Source organism: Mytilus californianus, unplaced genomic scaffold (assembly GCF_021869535.1).
Source record: "Mytilus californianus isolate M0D057914Y unplaced genomic scaffold, xbMytCali1.0.p SCAF_1, whole genome shotgun sequence".
In the NCBI taxonomy this organism is placed as follows: Eukaryota; Metazoa; Mollusca; class Bivalvia; order Mytilida; family Mytilidae; genus Mytilus; species Mytilus californianus.
The window spans coordinates 28,498,074-28,514,170 of record NW_026262581.1 but is presented as its reverse complement, the minus strand read 5'-3'; the positions used below and the strand labels follow the sequence as shown (position 1 = coordinate 28,514,170).

Sequence of the window (16,097 nt, the reverse complement as noted above, 5' to 3'; positions counted from 1 at the left end):
TTTCGGATGTTGCTCTTTTCCATCTTCCGTATCAAACCACATCTTCTTATTTCTATATATAATGATAGTCCTATAATATAAGACTTCGGAGTTTCATATTATTTACATTCAACGTTTTTTTATCGGATATTTTTTTTTACTATCAATGTTGAAACCCGAAGTCTTATCGATAGATGCTATTTTCTCGTAGAATTTTCCCAACGAATTTTTGTGGGAACTTTGAACAGCAATTTGACAATGTTTTCAACAGTTTTAAGTATACTTATATCATTATTCTTATAAATAAACATCTCAAATAAAAAATAAAATGTCTTACCTTATTCAATGACGGAGGTATATCCTATTTCCAAACACTTTTGTAACTGTCCCCCCCCCCCCCCCCCCCTCATTTTAAATTGTCAAGCGGATCACGTACGAGACTTTCTGCATGTCTTTCCGAACGAATAATCAGATGTATATATTTCAGAATTCTCCTTGGAAAACGAATTTTGTTTTGAGTTTTGGATTAAGTGACTGCAAGCCAATCACCAAATATTTCTATACACTTACGAGGCGACCATAGTGTATTCATAAAAAGGGCAAAGGATGATTATAGAAATGAATATTTTTTCCTGATAATAACAAGAATCGGTTGAAAATGAAGTAGAATGGTGTCTAAAAATAAAGGACAATAGGGAAATAATTGTTTACATGAATTTCAGAAATTATTTAGCTGTTGGTTTTCTCATTGTTTCATGTCGGGGCTTTTTAAGCCGAATATACGGTATGTTTGTTTTCATGGTTGAAGGCCGTACGATTGTCTTTTGCTTACATACACTTCATTTGAACGTGGATAAAAAACAAACAAATGCTGTCTCATTGGGAATCATATCACAGCTCCTTTTATTTTTTAAGGTGTGAACATTAGTTGTACAATATTTCCCTTGAGGTGATGTACATTTTTATAAAAAATAAAATAAATGGGGAATATGTCCATGGGACACAGATGATGCCCCCGCTTTCATATAATGTCAGTGTATAGGGACATAACTCAACTGTAAAAGTGACGATACCGAAATTCATACTTGATCCGAGTTTTGTGGTAATAAGCTTTGTGTATTAGTTTCATAACATTTGACAACAAATGTCGGGACGTACGAACATACGTATGTTCAAACGGACAAGATAAACTTGATGCCTTCACTACGACGGGAGCATAAAAAATCGAAAATTGACTGCAAGCCAATCACCAAATATTTCTATACACTTACGAGGCGACCGTAGCGTATTCATAAACAGGGCAAAGGATGATTATACAAAAGAATATCGAAAATTGAGAACGGAAATGGGGAATTTGTCGAAGAGACAAAAATTTGACAAAAGAGCAGAAAACAGCACAAGGCCAACAATGGGTGTACAACACAGCAAAATCCCGCACCCGGAGTCGGGCTTTAGCCGGCGCCTTAACAAAGAATGTATAGTTCAGTGAAAATGGGCATCACACTTTACTCCGAAAAAATATCCCCTGTTTCCTTTTTTTTCTTCTTCTTATTTTATATATATGTTTTAAAACTTTACGTACAATTTCCTATAGATCTAAGCTTATTTTCATGTTGTCTATCTGTTTCATTTACGATCCAACAATATCAGTATTTTAAGCCCACCCTCTCTTATTTTCTACTGACATCGCCTGAAAAATATTGGCATTGTTGAATCGTAAAGATAATTACAACAACACGTTTAAAATGGGGAAAAGAAGTTTAAATATTAAATGTGTGGTTTTAGCTTCAATGAAATAGTAACCCAACAACAAAAATATTTAAAGAGAAAAGCATACAATTTGACCTTACACAGGAATATTGCAAGCTTCAGATCATCCAAAATCAAAATAAAGTTCCAGTAACAAATAAACAACCAATCGAAACCCAATTGTCTTATCTATATAAAGCGACCGTTAGAGAGATACTTTAAGTAACCAACATTTTTTAAATATAAAAAAGAAGATGTGGTATGATTACCAATGAGACAACTATTCACAAGAGACCAAATGACACAGTAATAAACAACTATAGGTCACCATATGACTTTCAACAATGAACAAAGCCCATATCATATATATATATATATATATATATATATATATATATATATATATATATATAGTCAGCTATAAAAGGCCCCGCAATGGTAAAATTAAAACAGTTCAAACGAGAAAACTAACGCCCTAATTAATGTTACAAAAAATAAATAAAAGAAAAACAAATATGAAATACAGCAACAAACGACAACCATTGAATTACAGGCTCCTGACTTGGGACAGGCACATACATATAGAATGTGGATGGGTAAAACATGTTAGCGGAATCCCAACTCTCCTATAACCTGGGACAGTGGTGTAACAGTACAACATAAGAACGAACTATGAATATCAGTTGAAAAAGGCTTAGCTCATCAGATGGAAACAAATAGAAATACATCTAACAAAAACACAAATTGGATCGGTGGCCGGGTACTTGTAAATTTCCACAACAAAAGGACTCTAAGAACAGATCTGAGAGTACTCGCATGTTCTGACAGATATGTCAAAGCAAATAACAACTAATAAAATAAATCATGCATCTAAGACTTAATTATCAATCAGTATACACATCCAACATCCAATGGATCTAGTGTAAAGAGGTCATAAACAGTCAGAGAAAACATGACCTTGTGCAATGCCAAGATACAGGTATTGACAGATTGTAGATCCACGAATGTGCATATGTTTATGACAATATTGTTTAGTATAATAAAACCGATTTTTCCATTTTCTATATCTAAGTTACTAGTAAATACTCTAGGAGTTGTTAAGTTCAACAAAAAAAAAATTATTGTGAGAGTGGACCGTGACAAGCTGATACATTCCTTTCCACATACGAGTTATTACAACAGTGGTGAGCTAGCCAATAGTCATTCACCAGGTGTTCTCTGGTCTAAGTTGTTAAGCATCATCACAAATTAATTTAAAGTTGTAAAAGCGGGCGAGACGATGCAAGTTTCTCAATATACAAGTTCATACAACTTGGATGAGCGACCCATTCCTTATTATAAATATTTATTGAATACATTCTAATTACAGAGTTGCTTTATATATAATAGTTCAAGAAACACACAAAAATGATTTTTTAAACGTATAAGTGTTTTATTATTTAAAGAAAAATAATCTCAGAACTGAATAGTGAGTTTTTGTCCTCTGACTTTTTGTCCGTGACTTTTTGTCTATGATTTTTTGTCCTGTGACTTTCTGTCCTACATTCCAGTTGAAAACTTGCCAAAGGGGTTGTCCGTTTAGCTGTACGGGATGTATACATACACAGCCCCGTCTTAATAGAATGGGACGTTGATGCCTTGTGGAGAGAGAATACCACGCTTATAGAACTTCTACAACAACCCCGGACAACAACCTCATTGAGGGATCCGCATGTGGCCTGTTGCAAGGCAAAATTTCGGTCCCTATTCAATGTACTCTCATTTTCCAGTGTCAGTCCAAATTTCCTAGATATGGCAACATTTTGTGGCTTATGGCTTATATGAAATTTCCCGGACATGCATCCCATTTGACCATTACTACAGAACATACCCATTGTATGTATTGGTTATCTTTTCTCGTTCTCAACATGCATGAACTATTTGCCACTTGCGCTAAGCTAAGCTACCAACAATAAATCATCCTTTCTTGCACAAAGCCTTCTTTTAATATTACCGTCAAATTCGTTTTCTTCACGCATTCTTATAAATATAGATTCGGCACATGTTTTGAAATAAAATGGCGAGATGAAAAATGTTGTCAGCTTCGAAAAAAAAGGATGAGTTAGGAACATAATTGTGCAATTTAAAGACGGTAAGAGATACTTTTCATACATTTTAATGTTGTTCCTATTAGTTTTATTAGTTTTTGGAGTGGGTTATTAATTTTAAAATTTGCTACGAGAAAATAGCATCTATCGATAAGACTTCGGGTTTCAACATTGATAGTAAAAAAAAAATATTCGATAAAAAACGTTGAATGTAAATGATACGAAACTCCGAAGTCTTATATTATAGGACTATACATAATGACAATGATATTTGTTATAGGCACTGTTGCTTCTAGAAAACGGTTAGTAAAATAAACGGGTAATAAGAAATCCTGTATTATACTGTATTTTGTATTCTTTATCATTTTAATTGTGTGTCACTGTATGAACATCTTTTTAAAACATTTGAAGGATAACTCATTTTTATGTATTTACAAAAGTTAAAAACAGTTACTATATATAGCAACATCCTTTAAAACAATCCCAAAGACATTTTGCGAGTGACCTATAGTAATCAGGTTGTCTCATGTCTTTTTCTTGCAGAGTCCAGTTATTATACTTGGATTGTGTTTTGTCACAATATTGTAAATAAAAATCGAATATGTAGCTTGGAAGTCATGGTCAGTAATATAATTCATATCTGCAGACTCTGTTTGCGGACTCTTTGCAATTTTTGTTGTTTGTAAGGACGACCATTTGGTTTTGATGGGGAGAGATGGCATGATGAGAATGGATATTTTGGCCAACAACATGCAGGACATTATGTTTGTGTACTAAGTGAAAATAAATATATATATAAAGGAATTTCATTATGTGCTGGCTGCGGTATCTGTCTTTTCGGAATATGAGGACATTGTGAAATAAATAAAAAAGCCAAAGAGTTAAAAAAAAAAATCCGGATGCAAGAATGAACGCATTTGCTTATTATATCATATAGCAATCATTTGAGAGTCGATTATAATAATAAATATATGATCTCAAATGTCACATATTTCGTCTACCAGGATTATGGTTATTCCTAGCTATGAGCGTTAGCTGCATTTTCAGTTAAAAATAGTCGAATAGCCCTGTTCTTGAGAAAATTTGGAAATGTTTGTCACAACTATTACAAACCTTATAATAAAGCATATGAAAATAAAGGAATGTCATATTGTTGGACGGTAAACAAATCTTTGGATGCTTGGATAAATAACGTGCTATCGATGGTCCGTTGATTTCAGTTGACAGTTATGATTTTTCGACCCTGTACACAACACTACCACACAATGTCATCGAACAGAAGTTCTCTTATTAAATTAAAAGGTCCTTCGAAAAATCTGGTGGCAGATTTATTTGCTATAATTCATAGAAAGCCTGCTTCTGTATTGAAAAAGCGAGATATGCTAGATAAGTATACTTACTTGAACTGTGATGAGATGAGAAAAGGTTTAAATTTTCTTCTGGACAACATCTATGTACGATTCATCAATAAAGTTTATTGACAGGTTGTAGGTATTTTTATGGGCACCAATTGAGTCCCTTTAGTAGCAGACTTGTTCCTGTATTGTTATGAATCACAGGTTATGGCCAAACTCAGTAAAGATCCGTCTAAATTACATTTAGATGATAAATTTAAAAACACTTACATGTACCGTTACCTTGATGATATTTTTGCTTTAAATAAACAAGATTTTAAAAATTTTACTGCGGAAATTTACTCAAAGGAACTTACTTCAAATGATTCTACTATAGACAGCAAAAATTGTCTAGATTTGGATATTGCAGTTTCACATGGGAAACTTTTACAACAAATTATGACAAAAGAGACGATGTTTCTTTCCGGATTGTTAATTTTCCCTTTTTAAACCGTGATGTTCCTTTAACCCCTTCTCACGATGAATATATCTCGCAACTTGTTCGCTTTATCCCTGTCTGTAGTTGCGTTTTATATTTCAATGAACGTAATTAATGTATAACTGATAAATTATTAAGTCATGGATTTAGTTACCACAAATTTTAAAATTAAAACATTTACCAAATTCTTCTCATATATACAAAGATTTGGTTGGGAAGTTTGGATGTACCTGTAGATTTCTTATCAAAATCGCGAAATCAGATCCTAATTTTACGGTGATGTTTATAAAGCCCGAAAATTTAGAAACGATATATGTAAACTAATTGACCTTAGAATAAACTTACTCTGAAAGGTTATCAATTTAACATAGTATTAAAATCTTAAAATATTATTTTATTGGTATAAACATTGATTTTGTTTTTTGAAAATTAAAATATAACTAAATATATATTGCCATTACGTTTTATATATGTACAGTTATAACAACTCATTATCCCTGTCGATACTGCTTCCTTATATTTTGGTATTGCACACGGTCATGCGTTAATCAGACCTGTTTATGACGTTTTTACAGTAAATCTGTTGGATGTGTACTAATTGATACTGATAGAACATGAATTATTTATTAGCTGTTATTGGCTTTGAACTATCTTTCAGTAACTGCGAGTACTCTTATTTCGGTGCTTTGTATATTGTTTTATGTTAATTGTTTTCGTACCTCGTACCGATCTTTTAAGTTAAGCTAATTGCTACTCATTTATACGGTTTGCTTTTATGTTGTGCTGTTACACCACTGTCCAACGTTAGGTGGAGGGTTGAGCGCTCAAAAATATGTTTAAGCTCGCCACATTTGTTCTGTGCCGCTCGCAAGTCAGGAATCTGGAGGTCAGTGGTTGTAGTTGGTTCATGTCGGTCATATTTGTTTTTCGTAAATTGTTTTGTTATAAATTAGGCCGTTAGTTGTCTAGTTTATTTTGTTTCATAATTTTCATGTCGAGGCCTTTTATAGCCGACTATACGGTATGTGTTTTTCTCATTGCCGAAGGCCATATGATTGCCTATAATTGGTAACATCCACTTCATTTGAACTCTGGTGGATAGTTGTCTCAAAGGCAATCACACCGCATATCCCTATTTTTATATGGATCAGTTTATATCTTTTTCTCCTTCCCATAGGCACGCACATATCCATTGTTCAACGAAGTCCAATTTGTAATTGTCCACTACTGGAGCAGACTTTGTATGCCAAATATTATATATTTTTATAAAACATTACTACCTGGCGTTATACAATAGTTGAAAAAAGCTTGGTCGTCAATATGAAGAAACAAAAATGCATTCCCTATTATATAACAATAATGAAATGAAAGAACGTCTTCATCACAGTAAATTTTATAATTTCACAGTTATATGTTGTAAATATTTAATATTTACCATGATTAAAATTGTATATTTAAGCGATAGACAGTCCCACCTGAAAACACATCGTAATACCAACAACAGTAAAGGTAATACTAAAGTATTTAAATTGAATGGATTGCCCAGACGAAAGTGAAAGTCGATTTTACATTCAAATAAACAATAAATTTACATTGCGTTCTTTCACTTTTAAGTAACTATATCGTAAACGAAGTTATCTATGTCAGTAAGAAAATAAAGATTTGTTTTGCGCTAGACAACATACTTACAGCATATATGTAATAAGTGTTGACCATATAACTTCATCCATTCCTTTTCCATATTGATGTGTTATTGCTATCACGTTTTTGCATCTTTTTTTAGAATTTAAGTGTGCTTTTAATTATCAGCCAGCTGTTTATTTCATCCTAATGATTATGAAACTGAGTGATCCTCACTTATAAGAATTTCCAAAGTACTTTTTGTTCCGAGACTTAAATTACACAAATTACATGCAAGATGTAGAGAGGTGGTCAATTGCAGAAGGAAACATTATAATGAAATTGTGCATCTTTCTATTATTCAAACACATTTGATTTAGAAAAAAATCGTTTACTAAAATAATACTTACTTTTCAAAATGCAAATTTTTTAACTTTGTTTGCAATGTGAGACCTTATAGTATTTTCTGAAAACGGAAGTGAAGCATGCATCGATTTAAGATCGCCAGAGCGATTATATATAGATGCTCGAATTCCATGCTTTCACTTTTCCAACTTTGGTGTATTTCTGTTTCAAATAGTTCCAATATCTAGTCATTTTCTAAAAAGACAACATATTTTAAAAGTCATTATTGGGAATTTGGACATTAAATTTACATAAATTAGAATTAAGTAATAGTTATATATTATCAATTCAGTCGGTATATGTTAGTTATATAAATTTGATAGAGCACAAAACTAATCCAAATCAAATTTAAATGATTTGATTTTCTAAAACTTATATCTATAATCATTTACAGAAATTACAGGCAAAACATTATCTAGTTTGACTTTGGGACACTGATCTAGAACTTACATTGTACAAACAATATAAAAAAAATAATCCCAGTTTTAGAAAGGAACGTTTCTCGTTTCCTTAACACGTTAACAACCTTTATTTTATTTCATATTTTGAAACAATCAACTTGAAGATTGTTCAACGTTGATAATTATAAAAATTGCGAAATAGTATCCAGCTGATCTATTACAAATTGTTTACCCTTATTGGCCACTTACTGTCATCCAAATCCATTGTGTATTATTACTATTGTTTATTTGTTTTGTTTAATCATAAAAAAGTAGTATATTTGGACTTCATTCATATACATGTACTACTGGTTTCATTTTTTTCATTTTCCGTTTTACAGAAAATATCTATGATTTAGAATTTTATCATTTCAAAGTCAAGCTTCGAGAATCTTATAATACATGTAGGTTTGAACACATATTTTTGGTGAGTTTATTGATGTTTAAAATTGGACAAATTACCTCACAAACTTAATTAAATTCTAAAGGACACATTTAATTTTATTTCTAAGAATGTGACTCCCGTTCATTTTACATGTACACCCCGTACACGAGTACTAGACACGGGGTTGTTATTTTTCGTTAATGTGGAAGCAGGACAAATTTGATAAATTATGAGAGCATTTTGATCAGTGACTTATACGAACAAATGTTCAATTTATAACACAATTTTTCCACACATACACGTAATTTAGACAAGAAACTTCATCAAGTGCCTCTTTGAATTTATTTCAAATACACCCTCAACCGGAGCAGTTTCGTGTGCAAGACAAATTATGACAATGACAGGTTGCCGAGGTCAATTGACAAATATTTTGCTTCGTATGCATTCACCAGATTTTGGTTTGGACTTGCTTAAAGTCAGAAAACATTATTGCCGTCCGTCTGTTTATTCAAATATGTATGGTCTATATATAGACAGAATTCTTCCACATTCATGTTTGACACGTTTGTGGTCTAGTCGAATCTAACTTAGGATAATTGAAGATTGCAAAAAATACAGATTTATAAATAAACTAATAAGCATTGGCTGTATTTGTTTCGTTTATGTAGAATGTGAGATTTATCTCATTTCTACTCGTGTACATGCAGCGGAGTATTTTTAGATAAAGTATGCGAGATTGTTCTCATTACTTATTTTTCTTTCTTCCTCTCCTTTGCTTTTTTTCAGTATAGTTTAGTATTGTTATATATTGTATTGTGGAGAAGAATTTATAAGTATGTTTACTTGTGTCTGATCCTTTTTGCTATGAGCAAATAGAATATATTTAAACTAAACTTATTTTTCGGTGTTGTAAAATATTGTGTTTTTATTGAGTAAATGTCGTCATCAGACAATAAGTCCATATTATCAGAAAACTTTCTATTGTTTCATCAAATAGCACACGAATTAGAACCAGACATTGGATATGTATTGCAACCTTCTCTAGACCATTCACATGATACATTTAATTTGCCTTCAAATATACAGACACCAACTACTCCTGACTGGACACCAATCAATAAGTTTCAAACTTCTGATTTAACAAATATTAGTACACCAAATAGCGTTGTCTCTTCCAATATTTTATACAAAGTCCAACCTAAAATATCAAGTTTCAAACACAATTCTGTTCAGTTTTTGAGTGCGTTGGGTCTTATGTCGTGTTGCATCATATATTACCGAAAGAGTATACTAGAAAAGTTGCCGCTTTGCATGTGCACCTTTGAGGCCCAGTTCTGACTTGATTCAATACTCTTTCAGCCGACAGTAAACAATAATGGCAAAATTTTGAACATGTTTACAAGAAACAGTATGTCGATGTTGACTTTCGAAGTCCAATTATACTTCTTGAAGGTGAAATATTCGAAACGTTGAAACTTTCCAAAGGGCAATTCATTGGCGATTTTTTTAGCTCAACTACTTAAAAAAGCAAAAATTTTGCGCAAAACTGATTACGAAATTCTGATTAAATTTATAAAGGGACTGCCTGATTAGCTCACCTTTTTTGTTCGGGCAGGTAACCATAGTGATAGCGCAAATTGCCTTGCAGCTGCCAAAATGGGTGAAGATTACGGCTATCGAAAGGACGATACACCGCTCGTAGCTGCTGCTACTAAAACCGCCGATAACACGCATGATGCTGCGAAAGATTTAAACAATTTTAAAACTGATGTGATTAGTAAATTACAAGGACAAATTAACAGTCTAAGCTGTGTCAAAACTTGCCACCGATATTACTCAGCAACAAGACCGTACTCGTGCAGTAAAAGGAAATAAAAATTAATTTTCCTGGTCCTCGAAACCGAGATCGTCAAGTATCTTAATCTGATAGTGAATTGTGTTGTCAATGTGAAGCACCTGAACACTTTGCACGTGCCTACAATTGGAATGAACGGGGCAGCATAGATTCTCAATTTATTTGTCTTATTTGTGGACAAACGGGCCATAAGAGTAAACAGTGTGTATTCAGGAAACCGGAGGGAGCCGGGGTTCACAGGGCAGGATCCCCGGGGCGGCAATATGAATGAAATATCTGTACACCAGTCTGCCCATATTAACCTTTCTAATTAAACTGTGCCTGATTCTGACCACGAACAAAATAAATTTTACAACAATAATTATTCAGCATCAGTTTAATATACAAACAGCGAAGATTCAGCATTTGTTTGTAAATTTTTGTATACGCCTTTGTGAACTGCAAATCCTGAAATTTCAGCATTAATGGATACAGGTAGCTCAATAAATGTGATGTCTTCGCAATTTTTTAATTCGGTACCCGATTCCATGAAGTCATAGTGTAGTGTTACATATGATAAAATTACTTTAGCGAATAATCAAACGGTGTAAATTTATGGAACTGCTTATGCTAAAATTTCATGGAAATTTCAGGGAAAGCACTGGATTCCTGTATATCTTTAAGTGCAAACATTACATCCTTTAATTTGAGGAACGCGTTATTTATTTTGCAAGAATATCGTTCTTGACTTAAGTAATTTTTGCATAAAACAAACAATTCAAGGTTTTCACTCAAAGTCTATAACTCCGAATTCAGAAGTACTTATTTTGGAACAAGTTAATGGAAAAGTCCAATACGGAATGCAAGGTATATGTACTTCTAAAATATCTAAAGACCGAGGAGTCGTTGTATTAAAAGCTGTAGTGAATCGAAAGAAACAAATCCCGATTAAAATACTAAATTTTACCAATGAAACTGTACATTTGAACCATTTTCCAAGGATCCTGTATGTACGCCTTTAAGTGATAATAAAGACACTCATTTTGTTCAAAATATTCAATTGTCGACTAAACCGGTGAATATGGGTAATGAGATCAATTCTAAATTCATTTCTTATTCCAATATTCCCGAATACATTTTTGTACTTAACTGAAGTACAGAAATCGACATTGATGGAATTTTTACATTCTCAAGAGTAATTGCACCGGTTACGAAACTGAAGATGTCCCATTACAAGTCTGGTTTTACTTGTGTCGAAGAGAACGAACAAAAAAGGCAAAGCTGCGACTTTAGATATCTAAATTTCAAATAAAAGACAGAATTTCCTGACTTCAATAGACTTCAATTTCAAAAGAAAGTCAACGTTACACAGCCTTCAATACATGTTTTGGTACTTTCACATTCTTACGATTACCGATGGGACTGAACTCATGGTCAGCATCTTTTCAGCTTTTGATGGACACAGTTCTTAAAGGATTTACCTTTAAACTCTGTTTGTGCAAACTTGATGATACCCTTGTTGCATCCGAAACATTTGATCAACGTATTGAAGATTTACGGAATATGTTTTTAGTACTTTCTTGTATATACTTAGGTCATAAAATTTGAAATAAAGGAATAGAGCCACCACCGGACCGTGTTCAAGCCATCGGTGATTTCACTTTACCAAAAAGTGTCAAAAAGTTACGTCGCCTTGTTGTTTCATTAGTTGGTTTAGAAAATACAAGAAGAATTCCAGTGCTGGAATGGAACCTCTATCTAGTCTATTAAAGAAAAATGAACGTTATAGCTGGACCGATAAACAACAATGTGCGTTTCAGAATGTTAAATTACTCCTGCTGAATTCTCCTGTTCTGACCTTTCCAGACTACAATTTGCCTGTAGACTGGCTGTAGACTATTTTTGTAAAGGCATTGCTTACATGCTATACCAGAAAATGACTGAAACTGATGAAATTCGTGTTATACGATTCGAATCTAAGGCACTAAGTAAATAGCAGAAATCAACCGGTTCAACAAAACTAAAATTACTTCGCATGGTTACAGCCGTTCTAGAATATAAAAATAAGGGGATGTGGTATTATTGCCAATGAGACAACTATCCACCAAAGTTCAAATGAAGTGGATGGAAGCAATTATAGGCAACTGTTCGGCCTTCAACAATGAAAAAAACCTATACCGTATAGTCGGCTATAAAAAGCCCCGACATAAAAAATATGAAACTATTCAATTGAAAAAACTAACGGCCTCATTTATAACATAACAATATGCGAAAACCAAATATGACAGACTTGAACCAACGAAAACCACTGAACTACCGGCTCCTGACTTGGGACAGGCACATACAGAATGTGGCGGGGTTTAACTAGTTTGCTGGCGCCAAACCCTCTACCTAACCTTGGACAGTGGTGTAACAGTACAACATAAGAACAAACTATAAAAATCAGTTGAAAAGGGCTTAGAATGTTCATCACACCTACGAGCAAAGCTGCTTGTTATAGAATACGAATGGAATGCGACCACAAAGCGCTGAAACAGCTATTTAGCAAACAACTGAAAAGCGCCATACATGAGCGTTGGATTGCTATTTTGCAGCAGTATATCTTTGGAATTCAATACAAACCAGCGAGGAAATGCAAGTAACAATTAAATTAAAAATTGTTGTTCGAGTCCTAGCACATGAAGATTAAAATCATAATTTGTAATTTTCTTAAAGAAATATTTTCAACACATTTCTTTATATTAGGATCTTATCGACTATTTGATATTTTGCAATATAGAGGTGAGACAATTAAAAGTATTTTCATTAAGTAGGTTCAACCGCACAATGAAAAGAATTTAAAAAATGTTGGACTATTCAAACAAATTTAAAATACCATTCGATCAATACCCTATTGCCCTTTAAGCTACGAGGTGTTTTGGTTATCAATCAACCTACTGAAGTAAATAATTTAAGTTTTAAGACATGTATTTAGTCTACATATTTGGCATAGGTTGAATTCTTATGTAATATTTATGTAGGACACCTTCTGAAAGATTGAAAAATCGATATTTATAAATATATATATGAAGAATCAGATCTGCTCTCATTTAAAAAAAAAATGAAATAAATCAAATATTACACAATTAACAATTAAAGACACGAACAATTGACATGTGTTAGTACTTGAAATCACATAATTACACATTTATCTTTTATATACATGTACATGTTGTCTCATTGGCACTCATACCGCATCTTCTTATTTATACATTTTACATTTTATTTCAAAGAAATCAAATGTTGTCTGTCAAGGACATTAAAGCCTTTCTTATAACTTAGTACCAATATCAAATACACAGTCATAATATTTTTGATAAATTACACTAAAAAGAGTGTGAACCGAATCTCTAGTAATCTTGTGAAAATCATATTCGTACATGTCATACTTATTTTTGAGGAACAATATAAAAAATGAAACACAATCTTAATCGTTGGTTAGCATGGTTAGTGTGTGTGCCTATGTGCAGATGTGATCTAAATAAGGCCACTTTTTTTTGCATTCAAAATGGTGAATGATATTGAACGAATATAGAAAGGAAAATCCAAGTTAAGAAAATAAGAATTCTTTCTGAAATAAACTGTAATTATCATTCCGAAAGTTACTTTATACAATATCATTTTTTGTTTTGTTCAACCATTGATGAAAGTGAAACAGTGAAATAATAATTCGATTTTAACAGCCAGTTTGGTTCAATTTTTTTCAAAATAAGCTAAGAAACATGGCTGATGAATTATTCATTTACAAGTGAATAATTCGACCTCATTAAATCCATATTCATGTGACCTTCAATTTAACCCCTTAGCTAGAGATTGGTTACGCATAAACATTTGGTTGACTGTTTTGATCTACAAAAACTCATTCTAATAAGGTAAATACGGTGATTAACATATTTTTTAACTTTTAATATGTTATCAAACAGACCTAGAAAAATCCAATTGCACATGTTCGCTATATATTTATATCTATACTAAGATACACACGAAATGCTGATGCTTCTTATCGAGTCAATGTATCGTAAATTGTTTATTTTATACTTTATAATTTGGATATATGTTTTAGCATGTTATTATTAAAAATAAAATACGGGAATATAAGTCAAATTGGTTGAACTGACAGCTAATGCTCCTTTAAGCGATATCAAGACTTAAAAAAATACTCCCCAAAAACAAAAAAGCACTGCACCTGCTGACAAAGTAGCCAACAACTTTGTCGTTGTTTGAATTGTGCTGTGACAACTGATAAGAATACAAAATAAGGAGATGTTGTATGATAAAAAATAGACAGCTATCCAATAAAGTACGTCCTAATGACGCGGATTTAAACAGCCGTAGGTCACCGTACGATATAGAACGTCAAAATATTCTTCAGAAGTTTTGGAGGAGCTAAATTTATCTGCATTATTATCTCCTACATATCTGTGGAGGCCACTTTGACAATGCCTTCGTTTACAATAATATTTTATCTAATCTGTATACTTCAATACTACAAAATCGTATCAAGTCTAGTAACCTTTCTTACTTAATAAATGGCAACCATACAACAATACTGGATTTTCTTTTTTAGTAGTAAAACTTACAAAAATACACTTACTGGACATGCAAAGAATTGATTAAAGCCATTAGATTTTGAAAGTGATTAATTGGTATTCTGATGAGGACATGTGTCTCTCTAATTGAAGATGTATTCTTTTACTGTTAGGAATCACAGTTTAAAGCAAACCTCCATAAGGTTTCACCACTTCACAGATATTTATTACAATATATGTTGATATCTACAAATGTAGCTGATAGAATTTCTCTAAATATACGAGGTAAAGCGCTACATTATTGTTTAAAGATGCTCTAAACTGTTTTTGTTTTATTTTTCTACATCGAAATTCTGTAGAGTTTGTTCATTGAATTGCACACAAATTATCCATTTGTGTTATTTATTCCCTTTCTGTTTGAAAGCTTCATACAGCAATTGAGTATTGGAAGAAAGGATTTATTTTTAAGAGGTAATGTAAATAAAGCTAACTTCCAATAACGGCAAGCATTCTTTAATACATGTAACGATGCTGTTGTTATCTTTTTTACTGTATTTTAGTCAAAAATAGTTGTTTTTCCTCTACTGATTTGTATTTTTGTTATTTTATATGTACCTTTAGCTATTTCAATGATAGACTTTGAAAGGGTGAGAGATCTTATCAAACTATATATGAACTCAACATTTGACACATTGTATAATATACATCGGTCTTTTGCTGAAGACAGTATGTTGACTTTTTGGTAGCTTTTTAATATATTACGCCGTTTGGTAGCTATCTCGTACAACAACTTCCAAACATTTCTTTTCATGTATCAATGTTTTTCTAATCGTATTTTTTAAAATAAGGATACAAAGTTTTAGTGAAAACATTATGTAACTTTGTTAATAATACTTATTAGTTTAATCGAAGTAAGAACTACAAGTTCAATTCTGTTTAAATAACTTATGTTAATCTGAGATCATGGTCACATACTTTGTATTTGATTCAAAAATCTAAATATCTACCTACCGTTCACTGCTTTTTGTTCTCCTCTCAATGTCTTTTCACTGTTTATTTATTTATCGAAATCATTTTAACATTCATTTGTCGAGTTATCTTTTTTCATACTGTTTTTATGTTCAGGCGATGGATGATGTATTTCCTGGAGATAAACGGACTATAATAGATTACTCTGGAATGTACTGTTAACGAATA

General features: G+C 32.3%; 1 protein-coding gene across 2 annotated transcripts in view; it reads right to left on the bottom strand.

Annotated features, from left to right (window-relative positions):
* Positions 1-16,097, bottom strand: part of LOC127718515 (E3 ubiquitin-protein ligase XIAP-like) — a 34,224-nt gene extending 18,127 nt beyond the window's left edge. Inside the window, exons 1-2 of one of the 2 annotated variants that reach the window (XM_052224597.1) lie at positions 15,912-16,097; positions 7,679-7,868 (exon numbers count right to left, since the gene is read on the bottom strand). The gene's annotated coding sequence lies outside the window, so the exon portion shown is untranslated. The remainder of the gene's footprint in view (positions 1-7,678; positions 7,869-15,911) is intronic. The other variant, XM_052224599.1, reaches the window with a different exon arrangement.